Raw genomic sequence first — 12,723 nt, 5'->3', positions numbered from 1 at the left:
CGTCTAAGAGACATCGAAAATAGGTTTTACAAACATTTTTCAATTCTCACGCAGACACGGGGTAGTATCCGGAGACGAATCATTGCGAACAGCTTGATTTTTTAACCCTCGAACATGTTTACATCACTCGTGGCAGGTTGGATAAGTATTCGGAAGTTCTAATTGATTTTTTTCCCGTTAGTTCTTGTCGCGTTGGCTCATGTAGTCGAAGCTCTTGAGAACTTTTCATGTTCGAACCGCTTGCAGATACGTCGTTAAAAACGTTTTCATTCATAAGTTGCATGTTGGAGTATCTCAATAGCTTTTCGAGGAATTTCGCTGTTGCTGGAAAGTTGATTTGTTACATTCGATTGAAGCTCTTCCAGGAATTTTCATCGGAGCTATGTTTGAAGAGGGAAACTGAAAACAGGAATAAAAAGATTAACCTGCTGTCAAAGCACCTTAGAATTAGAGTAAAATGCCAATAAAACTGTCTTTTGTGTCAAGAATCGATGCAACGTCAAGGTTCTCTGATAAAGTATAGTTTTACTACGATCGGAACAAGACCACTGAACATCATACCGTTTTGTGTGAGAGCAAAATCCACGAATGTTTGTTGCTTCACTTCGACCCTCCCCAAATACATAACGAATCACAGAACTTCATCGAGTTATATCAGCTCTCAAGATTATGAACTTTTTATATAACAAAATACACGAATAAAAAAAAAACGAAGAGATCTCGAATGACCATCCACAAAAACCATAGAATAAAAACTCTTTGTAAGTCTCGATGTTTCGACATAGCGAGTCGAAAGTAAAAGCAAACTTTTCTTATGCTGACTCGTTATTAAAGATGTATTTAAAACAATACGATCCCACGATCTCAACATTTCCAGTTCTATGGCGACTTGTGTAAACATCTTTGTAAAAGGACTCTTATTTTCCTGGGATTTGTCGCATTACGACGAGAGTAACGTCAGGATAAAAGCATCCTCGGGCAAGCAAGAACGAATCGTCGTTGAAAAACATAAACTCTCGATGGGAATTTCTGTAAATTTTACCTCTTCGAAGGAGACATTACTGACGTCTTTGCAACGAACAGTGAACTAATTAAAAAAACATTAACCCTGGAAGCGAGGAGATGTAAATCCTATTTCCCCTTAATACCGAGAATAATGTAGTTTGATTTTCCACCAAAAAAAAAACAACGAAATGCAAAATACTACACGGAGAGACTTTTTATAGCAAAAACTACTATGTTTTTATAGTAACATCGATATTATAATAATAATCGCTACAGAGTGTGTCAAATAATGCAAAAGTTTGGAGAACCATTACCACAGTAGTAAATAACGCACTGTACTATATCAAAAATGAACACCGAGCGAATTTTGATAAAAAACATAGTAAATAATGAAATGATTTGATGAAAATTTAGGAGATAACATAGCAGTCGTTTCTCTGTGCTATACGAAAAATTGCATAGTTTCGTATTTTCCCTTTTACCGCACTGAATTTTGCTCAACAACATAGCAAAAAAATTATCTAGAAAATTCATCGGAAATATTCGTAAAAAGTCTCTCCGTGTAGGTTATGAGACAGGAAGAGAAATGTTCCTCCTGAGCCAATGGACACATAAAATATCGAGATATTGCACTATCTCGACGAAAAGTGGCAGTCGCCGTAAACGAAAATTCAGACTGAAGCTTGTCCAAGCGTTTCGTTCAATGATCGTTGGGTGCATTATGGAAAGTGCACGCACATTGTTTGATGAGAATAACCTGAGAGTAGTGCCGTTATTGGCCCTTTGATGGTTGACTAAATATCGAGAGCGTTACTATCCGGGCACTCATTACACTAATTGGCACGGTTCCTGTGAAAACAGTAGGAGGATAGGATAATTATAATAATGTATACACATACGAGTTGGAGAGCGAGGGTAGTCGCGAAATTGTGAAGGCGTGCAGAGGATGGCGAGCGGAAGGAGGAAAAGGGATTGAAACTTTATACGACGATGGTCAAGTGTCAAATGTGATTGGTACGTGTGGATACCGCGCTATCCTCTCCCTATAACTATCCCTTGTTTCCCTCGACGAGCCTTCGGTTTCCAGTCAAATAATAATGGCCTTCGAAAATGAAGCGGCTTAAATTAAGCAATTAAAATCTCTGCTCCAGGGCTGTTTAACGATAAACAATAACCTTTAAACGCCCCTTAATCGCTGATTACATCGGACGCGTGGAGTCGAGCGCAGATAGAAAAAGCCTTGGGACAAAACCTATCATTTTTCGAATGATCAATTTACAGGATCGATACTCAGGCAGTGATCGTTATTCAGCGACGAACGAGCTTGCTCGGGACATTTGCAGCAAGCTTTTTTCTAATCGCCTGCGCTTTAAAGCGATATGATATTGAAAAATGTGCTCTTCGGGGGGAAGGAAATTGGGGAGATTCCGAAAAAGGTTTTCCCTCGCTAAAAGCTCTGGAAAGTAGAAAAACAGGTCTGAAAATGGTCTGAAATATTTCTCAGGGCGACGTAAAACGTGACTGTGCTACAAGCGCGCTTTGCATCCCGGCCTGCTCGCGAGTTAATATCTTCGAACGCAAAAGATTCATCTCGCCCACGGTGTACTCACATATAACCTATGTGGAAGAGAGTTTCGCTAGAGCATGAACAAATACGAGAAAAAGCATACCGATAAAGTGATTATACGCGGACAAGCAACAGAGAGACCAGAAGCTTCTGTCGGATATAGAATGAAAACCCTGAAAGCTTCTCGTGCGCGAAGCAGCGCGCATACACGCCACAGCCATGAGATTCCGAGCCACGAACTTCTCCATGCTCGCAGTTTTCCGATCTTGTAAAAATCTCATGTATGGGCTATTTTACGTGTAACGAATTTTCAAAATAATCTTCCCTTCTCGTCCAATTCACGATTTTATACGCCGATGGTAAAACACAATCGCGGATCACTCAGCGCAGGCCTGACCTGGCGGATGAAGAGTGTTTTCAATCATTTGTTTCCTGATCGTAGAGGAAGAAATTTCAGCTCTAGACTTCATCCAGCCTCGAGGATAAATTTAAAAAATAAATCGCAGCAAGTTGAGCGTTATATCGTTCAAATGCCCAAGGTTTTTCGCAAAACTTGTTTACTTTTGCAATGAAACGTTTCGTGGACAGAATGGCTGTTGAGAAAATGGAAAAATAAATTGCCAGTTTACACTAACCAGAATATTTAATAATCTCCACATAAATATACTCGCTAAGTGGATTAATCATTTCCCCGATTAAAAGAACGCACCAGATCGAGAATTGCGAATTTGCTTGATAGCGGAACGAGTAATTGGCTCCAGTCTCCACTGAAAAAAAAAAACAAAAATTTCACGAGTTCCGAGACTTTTTGCGTCGGAATGTCCCAATCCATTTTATATAATAACGTGCGAGCAGGAATATCATTTTCCAAACTTGTTCTACGAGCTACTATAATCTGTCTGAATTTCACTGGTACTCTTGTTCCTCTCTCCACGTGAAGTGTTTGACTAGCTCCGCAGCAGTGAACGTACGCCCAGACATCAAAAGTTGCTAAATTCATATTCGCAAACTTTTACTCCGAATTTCAAATGCATCATGGGAAAAGGTCATTAAGATTAAACTGGTCATTTCACACCTTGATGAAGTGGAGTTCGACCATCGAATGGAGCGTTAGGAGCAGAGCTGCGAAATCCTGCGAATGAAAATATTTCGAAAAGCGATTCGAAGACTAATCGTTAATTATTCTCTCAAAATGGACGTTAAATGATAGGAAATGGCGGCACATGAAAATATTCACGAAACTCGTATTGACGCGGAACTCACTTCCGGAACGTTCCAGATGGAGCATTCCTGCGGTGGATCAACAATCGACAGGAGAAATGGTACTCTCAGTATAGCTGGGGCGTTTCTCTATCGACATCATTTGGTATGCGGACTTTTGGCGACTCGACAATCTCGACAACCTCTTGACTCGCAATCTCGTAATTCCAGAAATCAAACACCGATAGTACGAAATTTAAAAAAATGTATCCAAGTGAAAATCGTGTTGAGAAGTAACGAGAGGTCTTCGCATCCCCGTCGTCGAATTAATTTGTCTTACATTTATTTTCCCAGACTGATTAAAAGTTCAAAAACGTTTCTCCAACTCGTCATTCAAGTGTCAAATCCCCGTTCTATTTTTAAGGATGTTTCGATGGTGCCAGGATTATAAAGAGCAGTAATTTATCATTTTCGTCGGGGCAGACCGATCGTTCGAAAGGCGTTAACGAAGCGCCGACTCAATTTGCCATTAAAGCAGTTTAACTCGACGCAGAACTGCCCATATTTGGGATCGAGATAGCGGTAATACAGCATCGTAGAACAGACGTGTGGCTGTACGTACAAATGTATGCGTGTGTACGTAGCATATGTATATAAAGCAGAAGGTAAAGCATGCTTCTTCTCGTCTCGAGGTTGGTACCGTGGCTCGCGTGCGCTTTACTAATATTCCTAAGTGCATCGTCAGGGCCGCTTTGGTGTGGCATTACAAGAGAGCCACGATACAAGGATACATCCAGCTGCGGCGGCGAGCTCACCTCTTCAATTCCCTCCAATCCTTCCTTCCAGCTCTCTTTCTCTTTCACTTCCCTGCCCTTTTTCATCTCGGTTCCTCTCGTTCGTCGGTTGCGTCCGGACGACCGGGCGACGTCCCTACCAACGGAGCATTCTTTTCCCACTTATCCCAACGTCTTCTTGTGATTACTTCCCATTTTTTTCCTCCCGTTCTTCTTTTTTGTTTTTCATCATTTTCTTTTAGTTTTTTTATCGTGTTTCGTTTTTATTTTTTTTTATTATTATTATTTTTTTATTGTTTTTGTATTTTTATTCTCAGGGCGCAACCTCCGACCGTCAACCGGCGGCGAGGCTCTCGCAACTTTATCCTCCAACGATCGTAATACCCGGTGATGTACATACAAGTGTCTGCTTTGTGACTTTTCACTGTGACTTTTGCTTCTCTCGTCTTTTTTCCCCACCCCTTCGGTGCAACGTTTTTTCTCCGGTTCCTTCACTTCTTTTAGCTTAGACGGGCTTTATCGGTGGCACGAACCCTCGCGCGCGGTGCTATATGCTAAAAGCTCTCCGCTACGGGTCTCCCCCTATGAGCAACGGAGAAGGCCGTGCGCTTGCACGTCGCTCTCCCTGTCAATACGTAACCTCGTTCTTGTTTATTGTCATTGCTCTTATTTTCTTCGTCGATGTTTTAATGCTGGGAACAAAGTCGTTGGAGAAGTGGCGCCGGGGAAGTGGCACTTGCTGGTTTATCGGTAGAACCAAAAAATTGTTAATCACTTCGGGAAACGACTTTTTGTACTTCGATTCGATCGTTCGAGGCACAAACGCGACTTCGGTTCGGAGATTAAGATGATGGATCAGTCGGTAATCACAAACGTGAGTGCGAGAGAGATAGCTGCAAATTTTGAAAGGGCAATTTTTCCACATCGTTCGTCTGATCGAAAAAATAAAAATGTCATCGGATTTTTGCGATCGTGCTGCGTACGATGACATTTTTATTATTTTAATCGGACGAACGTTGTCAAAGAGTTTCAATTTCAAAAAATCGAGGTGTGATTACCGACTGATCCATCGTCTTAAGAGTCGGTGGAATTTTAATAATTAACAAGTCCAAAGGATTCGAGTTTTAATGAAATGAAATTTTCAACGAACGCTGAACATTTTTAAGGAAAATTCGATTAAGCGAATCGAGATGAGAGCTACTTTGAGAATAAACTTCGTTATCCACGAAACTTCGTTAAATGATTCGCCAGCAAATCAAATTAAATAATCCAGGTCTAATAAATATTCGATACTGACATTTTATATTAAAACATTTTCCTTCTCATTATCTTCATTTAACCGGATTTTCACGAAGCTTATAAGATCGTATGTGAACAACGTGACACAGAACTCGATGCGCAACATTATTCTCTGTTTGTCCTCGATTAAATTCCCAACGAAAAATGGTTGGGATTTTCACGGGTAAACGAACGCTTGAAAAATGAGGGAAAAACGAGAGAAAAAATCGATTCCGAGAGCTGGCAAATTAAGCTTTTTATTATTTTTCTGCAAAAATCTCACTGCTTAAGTGTGAATGAATGTGAGAATAATGAGGAACGATGATCCGAGCACAAGGCCGCTAACACAAAGCGTCATCGTCTTATCCTTTAAGCGGATTTGACACCGGGTCCCCGTTGTTTGCCACATTAACCAACTATTAGGCGTTGAATGTACAAACAGGGATACAATTCAGCGCACTCATACTTCCCATCAGCGTAGATCAATCTTGTGTAAGGGTGCGAAAGTGAGAAACGCTTTAAATATTCTTCCGAGGAACATCGAAGGAGAGTCGAATCGAGGATCGCTCACGCCGACTCGTACCTCGCGGAAATGCCTCGTCACAAAATAGCATCGCCGTCGAGATTTGCTCGGGGTGGTTTCGCCCGATCGAATTCGAGCGACCTCTCACTGGCACCTCTCTCAATTAGTATTCGAGGAGATTCGAAAGCAGTCGGGCCAATGGCGCAACCAAGGTTGAGAGGCATCGTGGCCCACGAGAGAATTGGCGCAATGTCCGTAACATCATCGCTCCTATTACCATTCAACTTGACTAATATTTGCCTTCTCCCTCTCCCACCTTCCTCTCTTTCCTAGCAGTTCTATCTCCCTCTCCGTTTCCCTGCGATTCGATACCCTCCAACCAACCTTCCCATCTCGCGTGTGTGCGCTAGCCCTTGGAGCTCACAAGGAGAGGGTGGTTTCGTTATTCAAGATATTCCGTGTATATCCGAGCTGAGCTGAGCTAGCATTTAAGGATTACCGAGTTTAGCATAATATTAACAGGCACGAACGAGCGAGAGAAAGACAGAGAAAGAAGATGCCTGGATACGCGGAAAGAGACGGAAAGACATCGTGGAACCTGCTTTAGCTTCACACAGAGAAATCGCTCTCCTGCCCTGTATTTCAAAAAGAGAAATTAAAATGAGAGAGAGAGAGAGAGGTTTCTTCGTGTTGGTTGTACTATTATCGTGCAACCACTAGCTAGTCTGAGGGATACAGCAAACGATATAGCTCGTGGTTACTATTCATGGATTACCGCACTTGTCTCAGACTCAAACCCACCCTGAAGCATCCATTAGAATAATTGCTTCTTCATCTTCACGTTTATGTGACTGTAACACATCATATCTTCGCCGCTGCCGCCCCCTCCCCCCTCGTTTTGCTGTCTCTCTTTCTCTTTCGCAACCTCCCCCACCCCTTTGAGCCCGACTCTTCTCATCACGACCCTTTATAACTAGCGTTTTCCTTCTCTTCTTCTCATCCTAACATTTCCAGTGTCACTCGCCCATCCAACAACTTCATAAGAAAAGAAACACGAAAGCATGATTGTACGGTGCGTTATGACACGCTGTATAGCAAAGACACTCAAAGACGATTCATAAATTCACTACCAGAGAAACAATGCCGAATGATAAAAACCGACGAACTTCCGAATTCATTACTCGTCAGCTTCATTTTTATTCCACTATTTTTCTCATTAATTTTATATTTTTTCTCTCAAAAGTCAATGTTTGTGGCGAAATCTCGCGAAACGCTTGATTCGATGCTGATAACCTGTACGCAGATTTTTTGTACACGCAAGTTGAGCTCGGTCTTGTTCGATGAAAATATATTTTGAAATAGAATATCGTGGTTTGATGGAGTTATGAGATTTTCAATCACGCATTCAGCAACTCGATAAAGTTGATCAATTGTTTCGTGTTTTTTTTTTGAAAAATGTGGATTTTTCTCAATTCTCTATACTGAATTTGTACAGCCATAATATCGCCTAGTCCCCGAAGATACTCGAAAACCCTTATAAGCTCACTTCTCTCCTCTGACACACAACGGCGATGGATTTTCTCACAACCATTTCTAAGGACGTGGATTGTCCTTCAACAACTGCCACCAGGATTATCAATATTATTAATAGTTCTCGTCATCGCGTAACTCCTCAGACTCTGAAATAACTGAGGTGATAGTTTTCTCGTTTCCATTTCGAGGCTCGAGTTTCTCTGTAACATGCATACAGCATTTGCTGATGTTTCAATGCTATTACATCACGAGCTATTCGTGGAAAATTGCACAATGTTGTATGCATCAATCAAGGAGAATCGATCACAAAATCAAAATAATCAGAATTTGATCAAATTTGGTGATGACAATTTTTTTTAAATTTTTTTACCACATGGTTATCAAATAATTGAGCGTTAAATCGAAGTTCTTATGCACGAAATGTATTACTGTATATATGTAAAACTATGCTTATACACGTGAACTCCAATGTTCAATTACTCGCGAGCTGTGGTAGAAAAATCTAAAAAAATTTATATCGTCTTATATATTTTTAAAGAATAAATTTACCAAATTTTATTAAATTCTTATCATTCTGGAATTCTTAATATTTTTAACATGCTTTAGCATGGCAACTTTATCGTCGCGATCGACCCTGCTCAAGATCATGCGTTACTTGTGATTCGAAAAGCAACTGAACTCTTTTGCTCTTTCGATGATCAAAGAAACGATTAAAATTTATTCTCGCAATTATTTAAATTATGTGTAACTTATTTGTTGAGATTGATCAATTTTTCATATAATGATAGGGACTGAAATACTTTCGTAGCAAAATCGTCAAGCAAAATGTGACAACAGCCATTTTCTATTTATATGTGTATGCATATCCATATTTTAAACCAGCTGGCTCGTGGTGTTGTCAAACCCTCCACCGTTTGTGTCGTTATTACTTGTTAGGCTCAAATACGTGTTTTTCTTTTTCCATTCCCGAATCATTATCGGTAACGAGGGTTTCTCAAGACATCATTGATATCTAAAAACATTATGTTTTCTCATTCTCGTTTTGGCTCTTCAAATTTGGGAGGATCTCATTTCATTAAATCCAAATGATCGCACAGGAAGTGTGCCTGCCACGTACAACCACTCAAAAAATGGGATTTTTGTTAATTGTTTTCTCGACAAGATTTTTGTTAATTGTTTCTCGAGCAAAGGCTCACCCACGTTTTTTCTACATGAAAATCCTTCACCTGAAAAAAAAAAGTCCGTTCGATCAGTTTCAGACTTCGAAGTACTGAGCACACTCTCAGTAGCGTGTGGAAGAGACCAAAGATTTGAGAATTTCGAAATCCTATTAGTTTCTTACGTAAAATATGCAACTTTCAGCTCCCCTTCATTAATTCCTCACTCTTCCACTCGTTTCTTTGGGTTCAATCTCGGACGTGAATCCACCACGAAGACACGTGCATATGGTACAGAGCCGGGAAGCTGGCCGGAAGCTCCAGGACTGGCTTTCGCAAGATGAGTTACATGTATGTGCGCGGACGAAGTAAAAAATCAGTAGGATTTAAAGGATTTTATCTCTGAGAAATGTTTAGTGAAACTTTTCAAAAGACCATAATGCAATAGAGGTCGAACGATCTCGAATGAAATTTCCAGTCGAAAAATATCTCGGAGCTGCTTTTGCCCTCGATTTTTTAATACTCTCCCATCATTCCCGATACGATTTCCAATGAAGAAAAAGTCCTTTTTATTTCTCTATACTCTTTCGGATATTCGGATGTCTTTCGATCCACTATGCTGAGTAGAACACGAAAACGTCTAGTGTCGACGTTCTCTCATTGTTATGCAAAGATGGAGCATCAGACAAAATTCTCTCTCGTGCATTCTATATCCATCGACGTGTCGTTCTCTCAGTTTTCTGTGAAATGCGATTTTCTTGCATACGCATCGGGCTCCGAACGAACGAATAAGAACTTCGTTCGCTCCAATTTTCTACTTTTTCTTTGTGCTTTTACCAGCGTCAAAGTCATCCGCGCTGTTTTTACTCCGCGTTGGCAATTAATACTTTAGTCAAAGGAAAAATCGATTCTGCGAGGACCGGGCGAGCGGAGTTTTTTCGATCACGTTCCTCATCTGAAACGATCATTTTCATCATCTAATTATCGATTTCGTGCGTTAGTCATTCAAAAGTTTGGTCCTTGTCTCTGATAATTGGTTAGGAAGGAATGCAAAAAGGGCACGATTCAACCGTGACTTTTCTTCAGCCGAAAACATGTCAATTTTCAATATTCCAAACCTTTTTCCCGCGAACTCGACACGCACCACCATCCAATTTATTCGTCCAAGTAAATTGTCCTAGAAAAAAAGAGAACAACAATGAAATGACGAAAAAATAAATATGCAGAAATTGAGGAAGAATTCCGTCAGCCAAAGTTCTATGCATTTTGTTGAAAAATATGAACTTATTTATTTATCAGTAGAAAATTCAAATTATCAAGGAATTTTCATTTTTATTTATCCCGGATTTTTCTGTATACTGATGTATACTTGTGTATAGATATAAAAAATAAATAGAAGAAGCGAGCTCGCCAGTTTCTTATAATATACACCGAACGTGGTTTACATTATGTACTCTCCGCGTAGGTCGGCATCGTTCTCACCCCCTCGTGTCATTCATAGCTTTTTATACAGTTACGAGGACGGTGTACCTGCTCCTTACAATTCCATCTCCGGCTCTTTTCATTTATCTCACCGTCGCGTTCGCCCTCTCACGAGCCACCTCCGTCCACTTTCTTTGCTCCTTTCTTTCCCTCATTCACCAATGTTCCCTTCTATTCCGTTTCCTTTTTTTCTCTCCTTACCTTCTTTCCTTTCATTTTTTCCTCCTCCTTATTTTCGCCTCTTTTTTTCAACTTTCCTCTCTCTCTCTCTCTCACTCGGTCCCTGTGCATACTATTTCCCTTCCTCCCGCTGGTACAAACTGAAACGTGCTCCGTTTACGCAAGGAAAAGACACTCTTCCGATTCTTCCAGAGCCTCTGGCACGTACAAGCGTGAAATATATGCAAGAAACTTATTGTTTTAAGGCGTCTCCAGCGTCTCGAGCGTCACCTACCGGTGCACTTTGTAGGACACTGCACGCATCTATATCATGCCATTTCCAGCCCCTTTTTTCTTACCTCTATTTATTCCTCTCAATTTTTTCGACGAACCTTTTCCCACGATTCTCACAATGTCTTGTCTCCTAAACAAACGCAACTTTGACTAATTTCATGTTTCTTTCATGTTCTGAAACGAACACAAATTTGATTTGTTTTCGATTGAATATGCCACCATCGCGATTCCCAATTTTTTTCTCATTCACTTGGACTCCCGAAATAATTTCAGTTGAACAGTAAAATATTTGGATTCGATGATCCGATTCTTCATAGTTTCGAGCGTTCATTTAAAACAGGGACAAAAATAACGAAAAACGATTTTTCAAAATGAGAAAAACGTTACTAGCGATCTCCGAGGATTTCGATAATTTGTTAAACGTTAACGCGCAGATTACTTTTTCCCGCTAAAACGAGCCTCTTTTTTAGGTTATAAAAGTTGTTCAATCGATTGCCTCCTGATTTGCGATATGTGTTCATTCATATTTCAAGTGTTTAATCAGCTTCGGAACACTGGCTTTGGATTTATTCAGAAATCATTACCTGCATTCCTCTCCTCGATGATTCTGCGACCGATTGAATACAGATTCGAAAAGAGCAGCCGCGTGCACACGACCCGTGAGCGGTATACAGGCCAGTGTGCACTCGAGTGATGTATTCGAACGCGCTCCAGTGCAAAAATATGGTCAACCCAGATATTGAAAAATGAAAAGGTTACGAATATTTTGGCACCCAAGCTGTCTATTATATATAAGTTTATTATATGCGCAAGGGAGAGAGAAAAGAATGGGGCAAATGTGGTTCTTTTAAAGGTGCAAAAGTCGTCGCACTAACATATTCTCGTATTATTCGTTTCGAAGTGCATAAAAGCTTTTTTCGAGTGTTTAATACGTGGCGTGATAATAGCAACCCCAAAGTCGTCGTCAGCATTCAAGTGACCAACCAAAGTGTCTACTTTGCGGGTAGACGAAACACACGCCCTTTTTTTATGGCTTCTTTGTGAAACACCGCACGAACAAGCTGTTGAACGATACTTTTTTGTTTTTCATTTCTGACAACGGCGATATTCCTTTTTCCCCCGCCCCAACTCCGCGTTTTACGCAATAGGGCTCAACTTGTTGGACCGAATCAGACTTCTTCGTGGCGTGAGTTTTTTATGTATATTCCGAGGGCTTGATAGGTCAAACGATTTTCCCTTCCTAATGGACGCTGCTGCGTTTTAACCATTGCATTTTTAAGCAGACTTCCAAACTTTAAAAATTTTTAAGTCACGAAACAAAAATGAATGGCACGTTCAACTCAAAAATTCGTATCTATTTATTAGAGTTGGGCAAAAAAAAAATTGTTCTCAGTTGTATCGAAATATTTACTTTGAAAAATCGTATCTTCAGAAAAATGTCGCTCCCCTAATGCATTTCATTAATTTTTCTCACATTCGGTGCCCAAAATTTTTTTATTTTACTTTTATTATAAAACGGTCCCATATTAAAAAATCTGATCTTAATAAACTGTATAAAATTCGATTTTGGTGGACTTCCGAAAAGCTTTTACCTCCTATTTATTTGTAATTTGGACAAACCTTCTTTTCGACGATACCAGACACCGTGTAAAAAGGATTTTGGCGCATCCCAATATTTTTCGAGATATCGAATTTCGAAAGTTATTTTTTGGCATTTTCGAGTACATCTAA

General features: G+C 40.2%; 1 long non-coding RNA gene across 1 annotated transcript; it reads right to left on the bottom strand.

Moving 5' to 3' along the window:
• Positions 1-9,399: 9,399 nt before the first annotated feature.
• Positions 9,400-11,864, bottom strand: LOC122413627 (uncharacterized). The gene is made up of 3 exons (XR_006261590.1): positions 11,577-11,864; positions 10,176-10,234; positions 9,400-10,012 (listed from the first exon to the last, which is right to left on the bottom strand). It is a non-coding gene; the product is annotated as an uncharacterized lncRNA (long non-coding RNA).
• Positions 11,865-12,723: the final 859 nt, after the last annotated feature.

The sequence above is a fragment of the Venturia canescens genome, chromosome 7 (assembly GCF_019457755.1).
Source record: "Venturia canescens isolate UGA chromosome 7, ASM1945775v1, whole genome shotgun sequence".
Taxonomy (NCBI): Eukaryota; Metazoa; Arthropoda; class Insecta; order Hymenoptera; family Ichneumonidae; genus Venturia; species Venturia canescens.
This window is presented reverse-complemented; position numbering and strand designations above follow the sequence as displayed.